This window comes from Canis lupus, chromosome 25, assembly GCF_003254725.2.
Source record: "Canis lupus dingo isolate Sandy chromosome 25, ASM325472v2, whole genome shotgun sequence".
Taxonomy (NCBI): domain Eukaryota; kingdom Metazoa; phylum Chordata; class Mammalia; order Carnivora; family Canidae; genus Canis; species Canis lupus.
Genome location: NC_064267.1, coordinates 11,185,054 through 11,196,840, shown reverse-complemented (window position 1 = coordinate 11,196,840; position 11,787 = coordinate 11,185,054).

Genomic DNA, 11,787 nt, shown 5'->3' with positions numbered 1-11,787 from the left:
ACAGCAGAGTATCCACCTTCTGCCTATTATGGTAGAAAAGCAATGACCTTAACTTGGAAATCAGAGGAACTGAGTTATAGTGCTGGATAGCATGACTTATTAGTTATATGGGTAAATTATTTCACCCTCTTGAGCCTCAATTTCATCATTTGTATAAAATGAGTGAGTTGGAGTTGCTTCATCCCTTTCAGTTTCAATCCCCTATGAGTCCCTTTTGACTTTCAAGGCTTCCTCAAATCTGGCCAGACATATATATTTAATCATATTTCCTTTTTTTTTTTTTTTAAGATTTTATTTATTTATTCATGAGAGACACAGAGAGAGAGAGCGAGGCAGAGACACAGGCAGAGGGAGGAGCAGGCCCCATGCAGAAGCCCAATGTGGGACTCGATTCCGGGACTCCGGGATCATGCCCTGGACCGAAGGCAGGCGCCAAACCGCTGAGCCACCCAGGGATCCCCCTAATCATATTTCCTGCTTAGTTGTTTCTATCAAGATTCTTACTTCCTTTATGATAGCCCATTCACTGCCCCAGAACACACTATGTCATTCATTCACGTATTCCACAAGCATTCATGGAATGCCGGTCAAGTTCTGGGCATTAGGTGAGAGCGATTCTCTAGAAAATGGTAGAACAACAACCAAGAGAGACTTGGGTCTCTGGATGACGCAGAGGAAACCCTGCACCACCTATTTCTTCTAGATTGTTTCATGAGAAAATAATAACATATCTTTTGTCTTTTTTAAGCCACTATATTTTTTCATCTCTCAGCCTACATACACTGACTACTCTAAGTCTCTCCTGATTACTTGTTATGGGCTGAATGGCATTCCCTAAAAATTTAAGTTGAAATCCTAAATTCCAGGATCTCAGAATATGACTGTATTTGGAGATAATGTCTTTAAAGAGGTTACTAAAGTTAATGAAATAAGGTCATTAGGGTGGGCCCCAATCCAATATAGCTAGTGTTCTTATAAGAAAAAAAAAAGGACAAAGATGGAAGACCATGCAAAGACACAGGGAGAGAAGATGGCCAACCACAAGGCAATGAGAGAGGAAGAAACCAACGGGACCAAAACCTTGATCTCAGATTTCTGGCCTTCAGAACTATGAGAAAATAGATGTCTGTTGTTTAAGCCACTCAGTCTGTGTTACTTTGTTATGGTTGCCCTACCAGACTAATAAATTACTCCTGCCTGACTGCTTTCTGAATTCTTAAAACTACAATTTTATCTCCTAGTTGATAATGTATAACTTAAATCTTAATTTTTCTACTCTTCACACCTTTGTTAAAAGTTCATTGGGGCAGGGAACATACCTTAAGCTTTTGTAGATTTTCTATTGTTATTGTAATTTTGAAACCAAAAGCTAGGGTCCCTGGGTGGCTCACTGGGTTGAGAGTCTGCCTTTCTCGGGTCATGATCCCAGGGTCTTGGTATCCAGCCCACAGCTGGCTCCCTGCTCAGTGGGGAGCCTGCTTCTCCCTCTGCCAGTTCCTCTACTTGTTCTCTCTCTCTGTCAAATAAATAGATAAAATCTTTAAAAAAGAAAGAAAGAAGCCAAAAGCTAGACAGTACTTTAGCAGAATTGGTAAGGAAGAAAAAGAGAGAAAACCAAAATATCTACCTATTAGCAAAGACAAAGGAGCCAAACAAAGTGCTAAATCTACAGGTACAGTTTTTTAAAAATCACAAGAAAACTCTGAACTATGTGGTATACAGATCATTTTTAAAGCTTAAGGGAATTTCACAATTACTTGTAGGGAAAAAAATACAAAATTGGGCTGAAGAGATGTCTTGGTTAAAATGAGAGATGAGATTTATACCAATGAATATCCCTCCATTAATAGCTAAAGAAAAAGAAAAAAACCATGAAAACCATCCACCAAATATGCAATAACAGCAAACAGGCAGGAATAGAATTACAGCTTAATGGAATACATGTCAGATACCAGTAGCCACGGACAGACAGGACCTTTGGAGCAGGGCTGAGAAGCACAGCAAGGCTAGACTTCTAATTCCACCCTTTCACCCAAAACCATACCAGTGAGTAGAGAAATCCTAAGAATTCTTACTGATAAACCCTTTGCATACCCACCGGGGAGGACAAGCTATGCAAGTGTCTTCACCCACCCCCTTCTGTCTGACAAACAGCAATAACAGAGAAACAAGTGAGTATATCCCAAAAAACAGTCTCAAATCTGAGAATTTGAGATTCTCCAGTGGAGAGATGCCCCTCTCCAGGGGCACTGGGATTCCTGGGTCTAGCATTTTTAAGAAGATCTCAGGAGAGAGAAAACAATCATATAGCCTAACAAATACTGGCTTAGCACCCCAGATAAACTCTTTCCTTCCCACTACCCTCTTATTCCTATTAAAAGAATACAATATGCAAAGCTTAACCCTCAAACTATAATTTGAGGGAGATACAAATTTTTTAGATACAGCAGAAAAGGAGTAAAAGAAGTGACCCACTTTGTAACAGAGAAAATACAAGATCTGGACAGAATTGCTCAAGGTAAGGGAAAAAACCAGCGTGACAACTATGCAAATATGCTGTCTGAGGGAATCAAAGAAAAAAAGCAAGAGGAAGGCAGGGAACAAACAAGCAAGCACAAGATCGCCAAAAAACTTAGGAGAAAACTTCACTTAAATAAAAAAAGAAAACTCTTCCTGATCTCTTCACATTAGAGAATAATTCTTTTTTTTTTTTTTTTAATCCATGAATCAATAAAACAAGAGCTCGCAGATGGTATGGTAAATGTGGAGAAGATAATGCTAAATGTTCACTCCATCTCAGGTCATTTCCTTCTTCCCAGCCCACAGATATTTTGCATTTCTTTGCCTTTCTTGCAGCTACAACTACCATCTGATTCATTCTGGGCAAAAAGTGTACATTCTAGTAATAAATGTAAATGGCACGGCGTGTGTCAATTCCAGGCCAATTTCAGACAACTTGAGGTCAGCAGATATGAGCTCTTCACCCTGTCATTTCTCCTGCCAAGGCTGCCAAGGCAATTTAGCCTGTGACAAGGCTTCTGAGATGCAAATATCTTGGGCTCTGAGTTATCTTGGAAAGGAACTACCCTGGAAAACTTTGCATGAGAATGAAATAAACCTAAGTGATAAACCATTGAGAAGTGGTGGTTAATTAGTTACTGTAGCATAACCTAGCCCACCCTAATATCTTGAAACAACAAAATGTTTAAAAAGAATTTGCACGCACAAGAAAACCCATTGATATCCAAACAGCATCATTACATAATAGGTATAGAAATTAAGAACTGAAAGAACAGACAGATAACCACTGACAATCTGATTATTAACATAAAGGAAAGTCTTAAAATATTTGAAATAATACATGCAAAAAAGACAACCATATGAAAGCAACTAGTAAGAATTCATAGAAGTGAAAACAAAGAACTTATTCGAATTTAAGATAACTGACGACCCTGAAGCAAAGGATAGGTGAAAAATCACAAAATAAAACAATCTTTAAAAAGTAAAGAGAATATTTATTCAAATTATGTAAGAAAAATTCTATAAAATAAAAACCTGACTCTGCAGACCAAAAGATCAAATCCTATTTCAGGGAAATTTAATACGGTACAACACCAAAGAGATATATTCTAATGAAACTGTTGAACTTTAAGAATAAAAGAATTTATCAAGTATTTGGTCAGAAAAGCAAATTACTTATAAGGAAGAGAAACTAAGCTGACCATAGGGCTCCCCTCATGACCTTCAGGGGCAGAAGACAGCAGGGCACTGCCTTCAAAGCTCTAAGGGAAGGGATATTGGACCAGGCCAGGATGTCATTCAAGTAGAAAGGCAGGGGCTGACATTTCTCAAAAATGGTGGAATTCAAGAAATACAATGCTATGATGCTTCATGGAAAAGGTAGATGACTTGACAACAAATCCCAGCCAATTAAAAAAGTTAATCAAATAGAAGAACTCAGGAATGAGGAAACAATGGTGAAGGATTTATGATGAACACTAAATCCATTTGAAGACATGAATATATATACACATGTGTAGTAAACAGCTACAGGAAATACATTACTTACTTAGAATGTAAATATTATAAATTGGAGCAAAGATCAGGAGGGGAAGGAAAATGAGAGGAAATAAAATACTAGTGTCTCTGCTTTCATGGCAGGGAGTCAACTGATACTGTCTAAAATTTGAAAAAAAAAGTAATTTAAAAAATCACAAGGGATTTAATACCTTAATCTTTAAAAAAATTTCTTCTTAACCTATAGGTAAAATTTATTTATTTTTTATTATTTTTTAAAAGATTTTATTTATGCATGAGAGACACAGAGAGAGAGAGGGAGAAGCAGAGACATAGGCAGAGAGAGAAGCAGGCTCCATGCAGGGAGCCCGATGTAGGACCCGATCCTGGGACTCCAGGATCATGCCCTGAGCTGAAGGCAGATGCTCAACAGCTGAGCCACCCAGGTATCCCTATAGGGAAAATTTAAAAGAATTATGTCCCTTATTTATCTGCAATTCAGTTTCACTTTAATCTTTTTTTCTTGAATAAATTTAGATAAAATGAACAAATTTATAACTACGCCTATTTATCTAGAAATAGTATTTATAAATATCCATTCATCCATCATTCATCAGTCTTTCTATCTGCATTTTATTTGTATTATTGGATTAAACATTGTTTGGAATAAATGTTGGTCTAGTTAATGATGGTTTTTTTCCTAATGGTGAGGTTTGGAGTAGGTTTAAAAAAACCTTCATTTTTATGTATTAAAAGATGCTCAACATCACTCATCAGCAGGAAAATATAAGTAAAAATTACAATGAGATACCATCTTATACTTGTTAGAATGGCTGAAATAAAAAACACAAGAAACACAAGTTGGTAAGGATGTGGAGAAAAAGGAACCCTCTTGCACTGTTGGCGGGAATGCAAAGTGGTGCAGTCACTGTGGTAAACAGTATGGAGGTTCCTCAAAAAATGAAAAATAGAACTACCCTATGATCCAGCAATTACACTACTGGGTATTTACCCAAAGAATATGAAAATACTAATTCAAAGGCATACATACACCCCTATGCTTATTTATTTATTTATTTATTTATTTATTTTTAATTAATTATTTTTATTAGAGTTCAATTTGCCAACATATAGCATATCACCCAGTCCTCATCCTGTCAAGTGCCCCCCTCAGTGCCCATCACTCAGTCACCCCAACCCCCCGCCCACCTCCCCTTCCACCACCCCTAGTTTGTTTCCCAGAATTAGGAGTCTCTCATGTTCTGTCTCCCTCTCTGATATTTTCACTCATTTTTTCTCCTTTCCCCTTTATTCCTTTTCACTATTTTTATATTCCCCAAATGAATGAGACCATATAATGTCTGTCCTTCTCTGATTGACTTACTTCACTCAGCATAATACCCTCCAGTTCCATCCACATTGAAGCAAATGTACCCTTATGTTTATTGCAGCATTATTTATAATAGCCAAAATATGGAAATAGCCCAGCGTCTACCGATAGATGAATGGTTAAAGAAGATGTGGTATGTATGTATGTATTGTATGTATCTATATATGATATATATGTATATAAAATGGAATATATATATAAATATATATAATGGAATATGACTATGTAATGGAATATTATTCAGCCATAAAAAGAATGAAATCCTGCCATTTGTAACAACATCAATGTAGCTAGAGAGTATTATACTAAGCAAAATAAATCAGTCAGAGAAAGATGAATAGCATATGATTTCACTCATATATGGAAGTTAAGAAACAAAACAAATAGTCATAGGAAGGAAAAAGAGAGGGACAGAGAGAACCAAACCAAGAAACAGACTCTTAACTATAGAGAATGAACCAATGGTTACCAGAAGGGGAGGGGTGGGGGTAGGAGATGGCTGAAATAGGTAAAGGGATTAAGAGTACATTTATCATGATAAGCACCAAGTAATGTATAGAATGGTTGAATCACTGTATTGTATACTGGGAACTAATGTCACATTGTATGTTAACTATCCTGGTATTAAAATTAAAAACTTAATAACTAAATAAAACAGTAAAAAAAAAAGACTCACTTTTATACTTTGGGCATATATTATGTTGACAATAACAATTTTTTCCCTCAAAAACAGTTGAGTATATATATCAAAATATTAAGAATGGTGATAGAAATTTGAATTAATGTAATTTTATTTTATTTTATTTTTAATTTAAAAATTTAAACTAAAACTTTTGACTCAAGAGAAATTGGGAAAGTCAAATAGATCAATAACCATTAAAGAGATTGAATTAATGCCTCCCCCAAAATTGTTTCCTTTCTATACACTCTGCCACCCAAAATACATATCAACACATAGGGTCTTAGGTACGATTTAATCAATATTCCACTATCAGCTCATCTAATTTGTTTCACAAAACAAATCTAGAGAAGAGAAAGATATCTAATTTACTTTAATAATGTTGCCATAATTTTGATTCCAAAGTCAAATAAAGAAAGTACAGGAATTAAAGCTCTCAACTAATTTCACTTATGAATATTAGGTACAGAACAGGGATTCCTTAAGCTGGAAAGAAGACAGTAGGGACATTATTTAAATCCATAAAGTTGTGAAAAGTGTAGTTGGTCTGCACATAGACTTTTTACCATCATGTCTCCACCATGAAACTTGAAGGTGGAAATATTATGACAAAGGCTCATCTGGCAGGATAGAGCCTGGAAGGCTACTTCTCTGAGACTATATGTCACTGAGCAACTCAAACTATTCCCATTCTCAACATTTTAATTCCAAATCAATCTAGACAAACTATGAAGCATTATCTTGAAGGGGAACATAAGTTATAAAGATGGACCACATGACCGAGGAATGAGGACACAAGTAATGTCTGAACCAACAGTGTATGTTCACACAACACCAACTCCCCCCACACCCAAATTCTTCAGAGCCAGGTCCTCAATAATGAGCAAAGAAGCAGAAAGAGCCCAACTCAATACAAACCATCCTATGGATAGCTCTGTCTGCCAAATAAAACATCAATACTCTGTATTAACAGTAAACATATGGGGTCGCCTGAGTAGCTCAGTAGGTTGAGCATCAGACTCTTGGTTATGGCTCAAGTCATGATCTCAGGGTTGTGAGATTGAGCCCCTCTGGGGCTCTGTGCTCAGCAGGGAGTCTGCTTGAGATTCTCTCTCTCCTCTCCCTCTGCCCCTCCCCCCCACTCACGTGTATACCCTCTCTAAAAAGTACAAATAAATAAATCTTTAAGAAAATAATAGGGATACCTGGGTGGCTCAGTGGCTGAGCATCTGCCTTCAGCTCAGGGCGTGATCCCAGGACCCGGGATCAAGCCTGGCATCAGGCTCCTCCCAGGGAGTCTGTTCCTCCCTCTGCCTATGTCTCTGCCTCTCTCTCTGTGTCTCTCATGAATTAATAATATAATATAATATATAATATAATATTATTAATAATACTAATAGCAAATAAACATATGGAATGCCTTGCTCTGAAAGGTTGTATAGGCATATTTCCTCTGATATCAGAGGAAATTAGGGATAATAAAGAAAACAACTAGTTAGGTGCTTGATACCAAACCAGGAACTCTATAGGTACAATTCATGATTAAAGAAAACTGAGTCTATTTTTCTCTTTTCTCTTCTTTTCTTTATGTCTTTTGATTTTTCAGGCAAATTAATATCTTCATTAACATGATCTCTCTCTCTCTCTCTCTTTTTTAATACACATGGTAAGTTTTTGAGCTCAAATATTCGTCAGGTCTGTTCCTCAAATGAGCTTAGAGCTGGACAACTTAGAATCCTTAAAGACACTTAGTCCCTGTCCACCGTAGGGTCCAATGAAGATAGACCTTGCTTTCCTTCCCAAGCCCCTCAAAGACCTTTGCAAATATCTTTTCATTTTATGTCCAGAATCCCCTGAAATGCACTGGGGTATTATATCAACTTGTACAGAATACCTATATTAGGTTCCGTGTCAAATAAAGCTATTAATCATGAAACAAATTGACCAGATAGGACACATCAGATAGTAGGCTACATAACATTTAAATTTGAACAAAATGCATCTCTTCCTTTGGTCTCACACAGAAATTAAAGTTCCAAAATACAAACATTATCATCCTCAAAAAATTAAAAATAGAACAATCATTTTATCCAGAAGTTCCACTTTTGGGTATTTACCCAAGAAAAATAAGATACTAACTTTATTTTTTTTATTATTTTTTAAAGATTTTATTTATTTATTCATGAGAGACACAGAGAGAGAGAGGCAGAGACACGGATGGAGGGAGAAGCAGGCTCCATGCAGGGAGCCCGACGTGGGACTGGAGCCCGATGTGGGACTGGAGCCCAACGTGGGACTCGATCCCAGGTCTCCAGGATCATGCCCTGGACTGAAGGTGGCGCTAAACCACTGAGCCACCCGAGCTGCCCAATATACTAACTTTAAAAGATATCTATGCCCCCCTGTTACTGCAGTATTATTTATAATAGCCAAGACATGGAAACAACCTGAGTGTGCATAGATGGATGAATGGATAAAGAAGATGTGGTACAGATATATAATGGAATACTACTCAGCCATAAAAAGGGAAATCTTGCCCTTTGCAACAACATCATGCTAAGTGAAATAAATCAGATGAGAAAGACAAATCCCAATGATCTCACTTGCATATGGAATCTAAGCAAAAAAAAAAAAAAAAAAAAAAGAACAAAAATAATAAAAAAAAACAAGCTCAGTGATACCAGAAACAGATTGGTGGTTGCCAGAGGCAGGGGTAGGTGGGTGAAATGGGTGAAGAGGGTCAAAAGGTACAAGCTTCTAGTTATAAAATGTAATGTACAGCATGGTAACTATAGTTATGAACACTATACTGCATATTTGAAAGTTGCTAAGAGAATAGATCTTAAAAGTTCTCATCAGAAGAAAAAGATGAGTGGCAATGAGTGTTAGACTTACTATGGTTATCATTTTGCAATATATACAGATATCAAATCATTTTGTTGTGCACCTGAAATGAATACAATGCTGTATGTCAATTATATTTCAATTATTTTAAAGGGTAAAAAATAAAACTATATAATGAGCATCTAGAGGAGGTAATGCTAAGTGAAATAAATCAGTCAGGGAAAGACAAATACCATATGATTCACTCATATGTGGAGTTTAAGAAACAAAACAGATGAACAAAGGAAAAAAGAGACAAACCATAAAACAGACTCTTAAATACAAACTGGCGGTTGTCAGAGAAAGGGATGGGGGAATGGGGAAAGCAGGTGAAGGGGATCAAGAGGACAATTATCTTGATGAGCACCGAGTAATGCATAGACTTGTTGAATCACTATATTGCACACCTGAAACTAAAATAACATTGTATGTTAATTATTAAAAAATGGTAAAAATATGGGTTATAGGAACAGTATAATGAGCATCTATCTGCATACTATTCACTTAAAAAACCTTCCTGGGACACTGGGGTGGCTCAATTGGTTAGGCATCTGACTCTTGGTTTTGACTCAGGTCATAATCTCAGGGTGATGGGATTGAGTGCCACGTTGGGCTCCAGGCTCAGTGCAGAGTCTGCTTGGGGATTCTCTCTCACCCTCTCCCAACGTCCCTCCTTCTGTGCTCTCTTTCTCTGTCTCTCTGGAATAAATAAATAAAATCTTTTTTATTTATTTATTTATTTATTTATTTATTTATTTATTTATTTATTTATTTATTTATTTATGATAGTCACACAGAGAGAGAGAGAGACAGAGACACAGGCAGAGGGAGAAGCAGGCTCCATGCACTGGGAACCCGACGTGGGACTCGATCCCGGGTCTCCAGGATCGCGCCCTGGGCCAAAGGCAGGCGCCAAACCGCTGCGCCACCCAGGGATCCCAAATAAAATCTTTTTTAAAAAATATTTTATTTATTTATTAATGGGAGACAGAGAGAGAGAGAGAGAGGCAGAGACACAGGCAGAGGGGGAAGTAGGCTCCATGCAGGGAGCCAGACATGGGACTCGATCCCAGGTGTCCAGGATCAGGGCCTGGGCTGAAGGTGGCGCTAAACCGCCGAGCCACCCAGGCTGCCCAATACATAAATCTTGAAAAAAAAATTCTTCCCAATTCCGTTTCCCTCTCCCTTCTTTATAACCCCCATCTCTTCCCATAGCATTCTTTATTGAACTAGCTGTTTAATTAATTAATTAAAATAAATTTTAAAAAAGATTTTATTTATTTATTCATGAGAGACAGAGAAAGAAAGGCAGAGACACAAGCAGAGGGAGAAGCAGGCTCCATGCAGGGAGCCCGGGACTCCAGGATCATGCCCTGGGCCAAAGGCAGACGCAACTGCTGAGGCACTCAGGCGTCCTTAAGTGTTCAATTTAAACTATATATTAGGGTTGTACACTTAAATAGAAAGTAACATTTAGGGACTTTAAAAATATTTTTCAATGTAAGAGTATAACCCTAAGAATATATAGTAATTGGACATTAAGAAACAAAAGAAGTAGGAAGTATTTTTTTTTCTAGAATAGTTTAGGCCAAAAGTTATAAACCATGTTTTCGTGAAACTCTGGTACTCAGACACCGCACAGAGGTTTTGAGCAATTTTCAGAAAAATACCAAATTAATGGGAACTTTTCCTCTATTTAAAGATTTTATTCTATTTAAAAATTTCATATCATGTTTCTCATAACTTTGATACCTTTCTTCACCTATCTGTACAATAAGCTAGTCTGCGATGGCATACAATTTTACCTGAATTATGTATTCACCTGAATAAAGGCAGCAGAAGAGAGGTAATGTCGTGATCTTTGATGCCATACTGCTTGGACTCAAATCTGGCTCTCATTTCCTTGTTGAGTCATCTTGGGCTAGAGGCCAATTATGTTGGAAGCTTAAGCTTCTGGACCTCCTCACCCAAGGTCCTCACTCAATTTGTTTTCATGAGTTTGAGTTCCTTTTCTTAAAGGTAGCCTCTAAAATTGCATATGCAGTTGGCCCACAAAACCAGATCTACCTCTATTTGGTGCAAAGTACTTAACCTCTCTGAATATTAGTTTACTTCTCTGTAAAATGAGGATAATCATGGTATGGGAGTATTAACCTCATCGTGAGAATTATATGAGATAATATGCAAAATAAGTGGCTTAGTGAGTAACACACAGTGACACTCAAATGGTAACAATTATTATGATCACCATCATCATTATTGAATATATTGTTTTAATTTTAACATGTTATTCAATGTATTCCCCCAAGAACTCCATGATAGGCGGGGGTTCCACTATCTTTATATGCCTAAGAGTCCCTGCTTGAGAGGTCCAGCTATTTGGAGATGGAGGCTCTGGACCCCCTAGCTTTATGATTGTACCAAATCATTAAGTCCTAAGATGACCTGGGGTAATAGCCACTTAGTTATTATGGTGGAGAATTACTTTGAATCTTTGAGACTAAGATCTATTAAAACACAAATTTTATATAGTTTTCCTTTAGGTTCAACAGCATTAATAAAATACTTTCTAACTAAATTAATCTAGAGAGCATAGATAATGTTTTTTAGGACATGCTCTTTTTTGCATGTTAGGTAGATCTATTTTTACAAGATGTTTATGATTCTTAAATGGCAGTATTTAAGTCTACTATCCTATGGCCCCAGACATACATTCTAAATGCTCGCCCCCCCCCCCGCCCCCCGCCCCATGGGCCCAGGTCGCCTTTAGTTGGTAAGTGGAGGTAAGAATGTGTTTTGTTTACAAATGTTCCATTGT